Here is a 12,943-nt window from a genome sequence, read left to right on the forward strand (position 1 = left end):
GGAGGGTCCATCCGTCTTTCCTTCAACCCATCCCAGCATCAATCCAAAAACTAATTGCTTTAAGGCAATAAATTTTTCACAAATAGTGTATCATAGAAAATTCCAAACCCCTATTTAAATTAGATCTGATCGAGGCAGTGGTTTAGATACTTGCTATACAACTTAAAAAATGATGTGAGCAAATTTCAGAAACTATCAAATTTTTTGTACTGAAATTTAGAATAAACTTTATTAAGGTCTTTATAAGAAAAAAGTCTTTGGGAAAGTTGCCGTCCAAATTCAAAAGTTAAATGGCATTTACCGCTACCTTTTGGCTTTTACAAATTTTTGGAAGAATAAGATGCCGTTTTGTAAATATATGGTGCTAAAAATTCAAATTTTACTAAACTCGAGTGACGATAAACTTGTGAAGAAGAGTAAACGGAAAAATATTTTCTTCTAACAAAATCAAATATTCATTACTTTTTCACTAGAAAAAAATACTTTCGAAATTTTGAAAAATAACATGTATCTCAAGTTCGGTTGAACCAATTTTAATAAAATTTTATATGTAAGTTTATTTCGACCACGGCACGGATTGATCAACTTTTGGGATATATCAGACCTTGGGAACTGCGCTTTTTAGCGGGCCTGTTTTACATTTTGGATCATTTTGAAGAAAACAGTCAACCGATTTACTTGAAATTTCATATATAAGCTTCATTCAACCGTACGCGAAACCTCCCAACTTTTGAAAGAAATCTGGCGTCAGCAACTGGAAGTTTACTACGGGCCAAATATACATTTTTGCCTGCATAAAGAGAAATAATCAGCCGATTTTATTGTAATTTAATATGCTAATTTGAGGTGTCAAAACAATGAATCTATAATTTTTTTGGAAAGGTCAGGGCTCGGAAACTGATCTGAGGGTCGATTTCACATTTTTTATCATATCTATTAAACGAATTGATGCAATTTCTTGAAATTTAATATTTGAATTTTAGTTGTTACCAGAAGTTGCTGACGAACATTTCGTATAACTCGGAAGGCACAAAATGAAACTCTACTAAGAGCCAAATTCACATTTTTCCAGCTATGTTAATTAAAAGCTTGTTAGCGTCCTTAAAATTGTAAAGAAAACGCATTTTCATAATCTTATGGAATACTTCTACTAATCTACAAAATACACATTGTGGTCGGTTATATGCTGATCACATCAGATGTTTTTAGTTATGGGAACCTAATTTACCATTTTAAGATATTTTGAACATTTTTTAGCTTTTTTCTGAAATTCTTCATTCTATTCCTAATTTTTCATAAGTTTTTTATTCAACTTTACAATTAAAACCAAAGCAGACGTTTTACTGACAAAGATTTATCAAACATCAATAATCAGAAAAGCTGTTGAAAATATAAAAGACGGAAAAGATTCAATTTGAAATGAAATTAAACCGAAGTATCACGATATATTAGAAACAAATATTAATTTCTAGAAAATCGTTTCTAATATTTGAAATGTAAATTTTGCAATACCAGCGCCAAGGAGATATAAAATCTCTGACTCCAGACTTTTAATTTTTGCCCCATTTGTTTCAGTTGAAATCAAATGAACGTTTTCCATATAAAAAATGTGTAAAGATGCAACAGACAAAGGTTTATTTCAATAATTTGTCACAGCAATTACTCTTTTAAAACAACAAAGCACTAACCATTAAATGGCACTGCCTAAATGGAATATGAATAATACAGCCTTGTTCCAATAGAGGCGGCACATAAAGTGACAAATTATTCTTCAAAAATATTGCAGTTTTTATTATAGAATATTGAATTTTAAAATTCATTAATTTTCTTTGAAAGCTACAAATATTTTGTAGAACTTACCACGTAAAAATTTTGTTCCACAAAAATACATTTCACTAAAAATCTGTTTGTATATGAATTTCAGCTTTGTATCTAGAAGGGTGTAGAAATTTTAAAAGCAGACACAAGGACAGACGGATAATTATTTTTCGGTCTTGTTTTCTGTTAATAAATGTATGTACCTGCTTTGGAAGGAGAATACATACATATATTTATTAAAAATCTGCTTTGGAAAGAGAATACATATGTATATTTATTCAAAAACCTGCTTTGGAAAGAGAAAAAAGTTTGAGGTTATCATAGTTTATGGATGAATATAGAAACAGCAATTTAATTTTGGCTACTATAACTTGAAAGAAAGAATTACATTATTTTTTAGAAAAATATATGTCCTTTAAAGTTATTTTATAATTGTAATTTTTAGAACTGCACTTTGTTACAATAAAAATATAAAATAACTTTAAACATTATATTTTTGTAAAATATAATGAAATTTTTTCTTTCAAGTTATATTGGCCAAAATTAAGAACAAAAATAAATTTTATACAAAAAAGAAATAGATTTCACAATGTTCAACCAAAGACATTAAAAATACGAAGACTAGTTCGTACAGAGTGCGTATATTCTTATTTTTACTTACATATAACTAAAATATAACAATGGCAAACAATAAATAATTCAATAAAAGAATTGCTATATACAGTAGATGACAATAGAAATAATAGAATATATAAATAATGATAACAAAAGTCAAATAAAAAATATTAAATACATTTAGTAATTAGTTAAGATCAAGCTCTTTGGTTGTTTTTTTGAATTTGTACTCACTTAAGTTTTTTATACCAAGTGACAACGCATTGTACGCTTTTATACCACTGCAAAATATTGGTTCCCGGCCTTGCAAATTGTGATTCGTTGGATATCTCATTTGCTGTGCGCCTTGGGTTTCGTAATGATGTATATCTCTACTGGTAGTTTTGTCTATGTCTGTTTTTATCCCGTTTGTTCTTATTTTGTGAATATGTTGAATTTGAGAATATCGAATCAAGTCTTTTATTTTGAGAATTTCATGTTTTTTGTGAATTAAGTTGGGGTTCTCATGGGTAATTCAAATAAATTCTAAATAGCTTTGTATTTTAGTCTTTGAAGAATCCTAATATTTTTGTTGAAGGTATTACCCCAAACTCCAATACCGTACGAAATTACGCTGTGAAACAAACTGTAATAAACTGACTTTTTGATGTTGGTTGGAAGTCTTGCTCCTAATTTTTTGAGTAGCCGTGCTATTCTTCGAATTTTAGGTAGTATTCCATTGACTTGTGAAGTCCAACTTAGATTTTCGTCCAAAACTACTCCTAGGTATTTATATGTAGATGCTTTTTCAAATGCTTTGTTGTTGTATTTTAAATCAAATTTTATATTTTTGGCTTTTATTAATAAATTTTGTTTTATCCACGTTAACAGCGAGCTTGTGTTTTGACATCCAATCAACTATTAGTGGCATGTCTTGATTCATATAACTTTCTATGTCAGTATGGTTATTTCCGGCATAGATTATTACCAGGTCGTCTGCAAATAAATACATCGTTCTATGCAGCGAGAGGTTTGTAAGACTACTAATGTAACATGAAAATAATAGCGGGCCTAAAGAGCTTCGCTGAATAACTCCAAAATCTATTCTATCTGTTTTACTTTTAATGTTTTCAACTTGTTTTCTTTGAAATAAATATTATTGTAGTCCTGTATATGCTTTTTATGCCAATAATTTTTTGTTTTTATTAAATTCTGACAGTCTGTATCAATCCATGGTTTACTATATTTCGTTTGTTTCTTGATTATTTCTTCAGTGGTTGATATGTCGATACACTTTTGAAGATTTTTTATTATACTTTGACATATACTACGGGCATTACTTTTTCTTGTCGCATCGCTGATACAATTTTTTATTTGACATTTTAGTTGATTGAGGTTTGTTTTTTTTTTAATTGCAATTTTATTATTAATTGTTGTTTGTTTTATTTGTTTATTTACTTCCAGGAACAAAAGGTTATGGTCTGTAAAGTCAGTTTCCAAGTGTGTATTTTCTTTTTAAATCATTACAAATAACATGGTTGATGCAGCTTCCTGAAACAGTTCTGATGATATGGGTGTTATAAAAGTAGAAGCCATTAGATTCCATTATGTTTTTATAATCTTTCGTGTTTATATCAGTGTTGTCAAGAATATTAAAGTTAAAATATCCTACGAAAAGAGCGTTATTGTGTGATATTTAGTCAATATGTGATGCTAATAATGTAAAAAATCTGTTTATGGAGTTTTTATAGGTTTTAATTTTTTTTTAAATACTCACAATATCAAAATTATTCTTTTTCAGTTGTAGCGAGTTTACTAAATTTTTGTTTGTGAAATTCACATGTACATATTACTTTCATTTAGCCTTATTTTCCATGAATTTGTCCTCTTACATATGTATATTGTTACTTGCTTGCAGTAATTTTTTTGCCGATTCTTCAACATTTGATCCCACTGCCAATATTGCTGTTTCTTCTGGCAATTTGGTTTTGAATTAATTTCTTTTTTTCTATTATGGACATCAGCTTTGTTGACAAGAATTTTTCAAAAAGTTTCGACATTATTGGTATTAGAGAAATCGGTCTATATGACTTTGCCTCATTCAAGAGTTTCCCGGTTTCCCTATCATAATAACTTCCGCTACTTTCCGCATTTATCAATTTAAAAAAAAAATCATAGCCTATCTCGGTAATTCCTTAATATCCCAGCAGTAATAAGATCAAATCCTTGGGCCTTATTCGGTTTAAGCGACCTTGTCGTTTGGCAAATTTCTTTTTCATTAAATAAAGCCACAGTGCTTTCATCCATATCAAAATCTTCTACTAAAAAACAATACAATCTGTTTCAAAAATTCATTCCAAGTAATCAGCAAATAGTTCAACTTTATCTCTGCTGCTTTTTGCACATGATCCATTTGCTTTTTTCAGTTTCTAAGTACTCTTCTTTGCTTTCCACAACAAATAATTCATTTCTTCAGTTGTCCATAAGCCCCCCCTATAATTCTCGTATGACAGTGATTTAAAATTGTTTACGTCTGGTCCTTCTTTTTATACTACTAAATCAGTTATATCCTTAAGATGTTAGATAAAAAATGATATTTTTTATGTTACATTTTGGTGGATAATATATCGAACAAACATTGAAATTCTGCTTGGTAGACTCAATTTTAACAATAACAAGCTGAACCTTCTTCGTTTCAATTTTGGATTCCCCATTATGCTTTATCGTTGGTTTTTCTAATTAACAGACATACATCCTTAACCAAGTATATCGAAATTCTTCCCCAAGTGTGTTTCTCACAACAGACATACATCGATATTTTTAGTTCTTAGCAAAAGCTCATTTGCTTAGATGGGAATTAGCGTTTCACGTAACAATTTGTATTTTATTTACTGACATTTCTGTCTTTATTTTTTGGAAATCACTACGGGATTGCTAGATATACGTTAGTATCTATTCTCCATAGTACTTAGTCTCATTGAGATCTCGTCAATTATTTGTAGCACGTCTTGCGTCATTTCCATTTCTTTAGGTTTTTGCATTGAATTATTGTCAATTCGTATATATTTTATGCCTTTGTTTGGTCTTTTATCTATATAATTTTCTGCAATTTTGCATGTCACTTGTATGTAACACCATTTTTTACCTTACATAATGTAAAAGCATTAATCGTTCCTACAACTTTAAAAAAAAGAAACATCTTGAAAATCAAATTATGTAAACTTATTAGTTTATATGATTTATTATATGATTTCAATAATTTTTGAAAAATTTTTGAATTATATATTTATTATAAGTATTTCGTGATATCTATTTCTAACAAAAATAATTGTATTTGTATTTTTGTATTTTTTACAAATATATAAAAACGCTTTTAAAATTTTTGTAAGGCAAATTTATATTTTTCAATTTTTTAATAAGGATATTGGAAAAGTATATTTCATTATAAAGACATATTATATTTAAAAGTCAGAAATTATATTATGAATATCTTCTTATACACATTTTGTAGTTTTCAGTATATTTTTCTTTATAATCGTTTCTGATATTACGTATTATCAGAAATAAGTGAGAGATACTGAATTGAAATATTTTTTAATAGATGTCGCTACGTACACCGGAATCTATTTTTTGAGAAACTGAAACTTAAATAAGAAATATTTTTCTTTTGGGAAACAAAATAATTATTAAACAATAAAAAAAACTTCTATAACTCGAACCGTCTATTACTCGAGCTTCTCTTAAACTCGAACCATTTTTGTGTATTAAGCATTTTGCTTTATTTATTTATATAGTGGACCTTCTATTACTCGAACTCTCTAAATGTTCAGGAATTGGTTCGAGTTAGAGAGAATTCGATTAATAGAAACCTCAAATATATATATAAAATACACATGTGTAAATGATTTATTTTAGTAAATTCACATTTTTTTTACAAAAAAAGAAATAAAATTCAATATAAATATTACAAAATATTAAATTCAACATTTTTTTTTTAAATATGCATAGTTCAAGACTATAATAATAATACGTAGAGTATAATGATATTTAGAAATAAAATATAACGTATTACTTTTAAAAATAATCAGAAATATTTTTTTTTGTATTTTACTTCTTGGAGTTAAAAAAGCTTCAATTTTATCCATATACTTGAAAAATGATAAGGTGTATTGTTTTCAGTAAATAATAAACTTTTTAGCGCCTTCAAAGCATCTTTCATTGCGGGTAAATCAGGTTTTTCTCTAATTGAATCTCCGTTTGCTAAATTTTTAGAAAAAATTAGTGAAAAATCTTCATTACTACTTAATTCTTCTTTTAATTTTTAGAAGAAATTAGTGAAAAATCTTCATTACTACTTAATTCCTGAATTGGCGTAGTTTTAATAACTGATTCTATAATATCTGTATCAATTAATAAATCATTGGTAATAAAATCTTTAAATAGTGTCTAAAATTAACATTTGCATTCTGAATATAGTTTTTAAAATTTTCTGCCTCTTCCTGAAAAGTAGACGATGGTGCATGAAATTGTGGGTGACTTATCATATTTCTTAGTTGAGCGAGAAAAATTTCACTTTCTAAGTCATTTCCTTCACTTATCTTAAATCCGTTCTTAAAGTAATTTGTAATTGTTGTCGATTTAACATCAAGATTTCAGACCGCAGAAATTAAATTGATGCTATTAAGTATGGTAATATGTCGAACTGGCTGATTTCCATCTAAATTGTGTAATTAAACAAAATTCTTTTGCGATATGAAAATTTTAAATTTTCTATAACTCCTTGATCCATAGGCTAAACTATAGAAGTCATACCCGATGGAAAAAACACAAGTTTCTTACATAGATTTTAATTTATCTTGTAAATTGATGTTCGTATGTGCAGTACAATTATCTACAAAAAGAAAAATTTATCAATTTTTTTGTAAAAATTGGTAAAAATGAGCCCATTAATAGGTGTTGTACTGTTTTCAATCGTATAATTTATGTTTTTTCTTTCAATGCACTTTTGTTTCGTTATACTTAAATTTCTAATTTTGCTGCACCCGCCGTTATGTATTTATTGTTTGTAGGTTAAATATTAGTAATACTTTTTTTTCTTGTTTCCTGTATTAAGTATAAGCAATTTTTTTTGTATTTTATATGTAATAGAATTTTTTGTAAATTAATATAAATCTTGTAAGCACCTTGTTTAGTGTAAATAAATAAAAATAAAAAAAAAAATAATAGTTTTATATCTTCAGTCGCACTCATGTTGGCAGCTATCAAGCATGTAATTCTTTTCTTCCTATGTTTTCCACCGTAGCATTTCTCGTTTCCATTATCTCCAAGTTTCCGTTATCCAAAGTTTTATCTTGAAGACATTTATAAAAAAGGTAGTCTCATCGGCATTAAAGATATCGTTTGTCTTTAAGAATATCAGGTAAAAAGTTTTCCATGCAATTTACACAACTGTTTTTATTTATGTCAGCACTTTCGCCACAAACCTTTGTTTTTTGTATAATACCATGCCTACAAATTACCAAAAGTTTAGATACTGTTTATTGTACGGCATATGTGAATACCTACCTTTTCTTAAATTTATCTAACCGTCCTGTACCAGCTTTGAAATTAGATATACCTAGACAGTTTACAAACGCTAACGTCTTTTCTTTTAGAATATTTCCTGAAATTGTATATTACTCGCCCTTGCAATTGTAAACCACATTGCCATAGCTTTGTTCATTACCCCAAAGCGTAATTTTGCAGTTTTTTTTCATCTTATCAGCATATAATTCGTGTACTTTAGCATAACTTTTTATTTCGTTTTTGTCGCTATTATTCTAGATATAATATTTTTGGGAACCTCGTATTTTATACATAAATCTTTTCTTGCAATTCCACTCTTGACATCTTAATCAATTTATTTTTATCTCGTAAAGACAAATATTTTAATTTTCTATTGGTTATTTTAATTTTTTAATTTTCCACAATTTACACAAAAATAAAAAATACGATACACGAACAAATATGTGCGCATAATTTGTATTTGATTTCCAAAAGTTCAAATAAATTTTTATGACTGTAATGTACGTTATGACGGGTGCAATTATTAATGAAAAAGAAAAAATTATGGAGCGATGGCGAGATTTCTTTATGAATCTTCTTAATAGAGAGAGCGAAGATGGAAATCAAATCGATGAAATACGGATGCAATTTCATACCGCCGAAAATTTTGTGGAGCCCCCCAGTTTAGATGAAGTTGTAAAGGCAATTCATAGGTTAAAAAACAATAAAGCAAGTGGTGAAGACTCAATTACAGCGGAGCTTCTTAAATATGGAGGAAATAGGCTTGAAAATGAATTGCATAAAATAGTATTAAAAATATGGCAGACTGAGGTATTACCAATGGACTGGCTGGCCAGCATTATCATACCAATTCACAAAAAGGGGGATAAGACAGTCTGCAGTAATTATCGTGGTATATCACTACTTAATTCTGGGTACAAAGTGCTAACCAACATATTGTTTGATAGAATTAATATTTATGCTGAAGAAATAATAGGTGATTACCAATGCGGGTTCCGAAAAAATAGATCTACGACGGATCAATGTTTCATTTTGGGGCAAATTTTTGAAAAATGTTATGAATATTCGATCGATCTTCACTTTTTATTCATAGATTTTCAACAGGCATTTGATAGTGTTGACAGATCAAGGATCGATTGTATGCTACTAAAAATGGGAATTCCAAAGAAATTAGTAAATCTGGTAAAAATGACACTAAACAATACATTTGCTAAAGTTTTAATACAAGGTGAGCTATGTGAGCCTTTCGCAGTAAAATCAGGTGTAAGGCAGGGAGACGCTCTATCATCGCTTATTTTCAATCTAATATTGCATTCAACAATTGAGCAAATAGATGTTGGTGGCACAATATTTAACAAATCTATTCAAATTTGTGCCTATGCTGATGATATTGTAATTATGGCGAAAAATGAAAACTACATGAGAGAAGCATTTAGAAAACTAGAAAATTTAGCAAAAATAAATGGTTTGAAAATAAATGCGGAGAAAACAAAGTATATGTTGCGTACACGATCCTCACGACAAATTCAAAATATTACCATCGACAATTACGTTTTCGAGGCTGTGAAGGAGTTCAAATATTTAGGAATGACGTTTTGTAGTAATAAAGATACATCTGTAGCAATTAAGGAACGTATACAGGCTGCTAATAAAACTTACTACGCGCACATTAAGCTTTTTTGTTCCAGGTTACTTTCGCGAAGCCAAAAATTGCGAATGTACAGAACATTGATAAGACCGGTTCTTACATATGGATGCGAGGTTTGGACTTTGAAAGTTTCGGATTTGAATTTAATTGCTTCATTCGAACGAAAAATACTGCGAAAAATTTATGGTCCAGTACAGATGGAAGATGGTAATTTTCGTATACGATATAACGCAGAACTCGAACAACTTGCTCAAAATCAAACTGTAACTCGTTTTATAAAGGCGCAAAGAATTCAGTGGCTGGGGCACGTAATAAGAATGCCTGATGAAAGAGCAGCCAGTAAAATATTCAAAAACAACCCGATTGGGTATAGAAGGCGTGGTCGGCCTAGAAAGAGATGGCTAGATGCTGTTGAGGAGGATTTAGAAATCCTAAATTGTCGAAATTGGAGAACGCTAGCCCGAGAGAGAGTGGATTGGAAGAGGCTGGTAGCAGAAGCAATGGTCTGCCCAAGACTGTAATGCTGAGAAGAAGAAGAAGAATGTACGTTAAATGCAAGTGTCAAATACAAGTTTACCTATCTATCTACAAGCATAACAAAAAACTGCGAAAAAGAAACAAAGAAAAATGAAAAAAAAATGTTTGTTTAGTTGAATTTCATAAAAAGTTCGAGTTACAGAAACTTTATTACTCAAAATGTCATAAACATTTGAGTCAGACAAAAGTTCGAGCACGAAGACGTTAATTGTTATTTACTGAAAACTCATTATATACTGAAAATAACACACCCACTAATTTTTTCTAGTATATCGGTAAAATTAAAGCAAGCTTTTTTACTCCAAAAAACGAAAAACAAAAAATTTCCAAAAAAATATAGTATGAAATGAATATTTTAAAAAGTAGCCTTGACCTATGCATATTTAAACAAAATGTTTAATTTAATATTGAGTAATATTTATGTTGAATTTTGCTTTATTTATTTCTTTTTTTGTAAAAAATATGAATTTATTAGAATAAATCATTTTATCGAATTCTCTCTAACTCGAACCAATTCCACTGTATAATATTTGAGGAATAAAAAAACCCTGAAATCCCTAGTGCACTAATTTAATATATGAATCGCGCTAATTTAAAATATGTTCGAAAACAAAACTAGCAAGTTGATCTCTATGAATATAAAAACAACTTACATCGAGTTCCATTATGTAACCAGCAAATCTAGCATGCTTATCGTAGAGTTCGTGCTCATCGATGAACAAAAATTAAACTTACTCTAAATTCCTATATCACATCACGCTAACAAAGAGCAAAAGAGCTACACTTTATATAAAATACAAGTCTATCAATGTGTTAAAATATAGGTGTATACGCATTATTAATTCATTTAAAGTTGGATGAAAATTTGAAAATTATATGAGGTATAAGCCGTTGACTCACAAAATATAAAAAAAACATTCTTTATACTGCAGCACTCATTATAGTCAACCCTAGTTCGGTTTCTAAACTCTGACATTGTTAAAAAGTTTACACGTTCTTGGTTTAAATTAATTTAATGGTTTCAATTAAATAGACGAACGTTCATTATTTTAATTAAATAACGTTCATGGTTTTAATTAAATTAATTAAAACCATGAACCTGATTTCTTCTGAAACTAAGGTTGTTTTCTCGTACTATCAGATAAAACTTATATTTTAAATTTCACGAAAATCTGTGCTATATTTTCTTAAAAATGACCAAAAATATAAAATGGGAACTCTCTCCTACAGAGAAGTGCATCCGCCGAAAACTTTATATGCGAAATTTGATACCATCGCAGATCCTCCCGTTTTCATGAACACATTGCCTAACAATTCATTTAGGTACTGCTCTACATATGCAATTGTTCTGCAAGCGTAGCTCTAGAAGATTATAAACTTTCCGTGTCCTTCATCTATTCTTCAACATGTCGTTTGCTTTTAGGCATGGCCAATATCGTTCATTTCAGTGATTCGTTCTGAACGAACTACTTTTTTTCATTGACCGGTTATAAAGTCTCGTTCATTTCGTTCACTTCTCTTCTATATATATAATTGCATGTTTTTTGGTTATACGGTTTTTTCGTATTTATGGTAAATTTTAAAGAAAAGAATATGTAATAAGTTTTGAACCACAAAATATCCCCTCTTATTTAAACAAAAAAGTTTAAACCGTAGAGAAAAATTTAAATCTTTTACTTAAATAACTCTTAAATTATAAGTAATTTCTAAAATTTGAAGAAAAAAAAATTTAAACCATTTGAGTTCAAATTTAATATTTCTTGTAAGAAATTTATAGAATAAAAATAAATATAACTACTTTTACTAAAAAAACTAAAATGCTCTCCCAATTTTTTACCGACCGCATTGTGTACAGGTAGGTGATGTGATGGCAATAAATTTTACATATCGAGCTTTCGGTGGGAACGCACTTCTCCTTAGTAGGGAAGTGTAAATAAACTATTTTTGGCAACCTGCCGGTCTGTCGGTCTCTGTGTGTCCGCGGATTTGATGAAATTTTATATGTAAGTTTATTTCGACTATGGCACAAATTAATCAACTTTTGGGACATATCAGCCCTCGGGAACTAGACTTTTTAACGGGACTGTTTTACATTTTTGATCATTTTACAGAAAATATTCAGCCGATTTACTTGAAATTACATATATATTACATAGGCTCGAAAACTGATCTGAAGGCCGATTTTAAATTTTTTTCCATATTTATGGAACGAATTGAATGAATTTCTTGAAATTTGATATTTGAGTTCCGGTTGTTACTAAAACTAACTGGCGCGCATTTTAGGGAATTCGGGTAGCACAAATCGAAATTCCATTAAGAGCAAAATTTACATTTTTCTAACTACGTTAACTATAGGCTCATTAATACTCTAAAACTTGGAAAGAAGTATATAACAGGCATTTTTGTAATATTTTGTAACACTTTTACTTCACTAGACAATATACATTGCGGTCGGTTATGTGCTCACCACATTTTTTTTCTATTCTTACATGATATAAATGCACATAATTAACGTAGAACCCTTTCGGCTACTTAAGTTTACGAAAAAAACCTACCATAAAAAAAGTAACAGAAATATTTCTGTTCACTCTCACCTTTCCTTTATATTAATAATCTATTTCCTTTACATCAGTGATGGAAAATTTGATACTATTGTACCAAATGTGATGGTTTCAAACATAAACTGGTACGGTGGTACCCCTAACTATAACGTGATACTTCCTGTATTTAAATACGGTATACCGCCGTAAAAAACCCGGCACTGTTGTTCTGCTTTTGCAA

This window comes from Condylostylus longicornis, unplaced genomic scaffold (genome assembly GCF_029603195.1).
Source record: "Condylostylus longicornis isolate FDR11 unplaced genomic scaffold, ASM2960319v2 ptg000130l, whole genome shotgun sequence".
NCBI lineage: Eukaryota > Metazoa > Arthropoda > Insecta > Diptera > Dolichopodidae > Condylostylus > Condylostylus longicornis.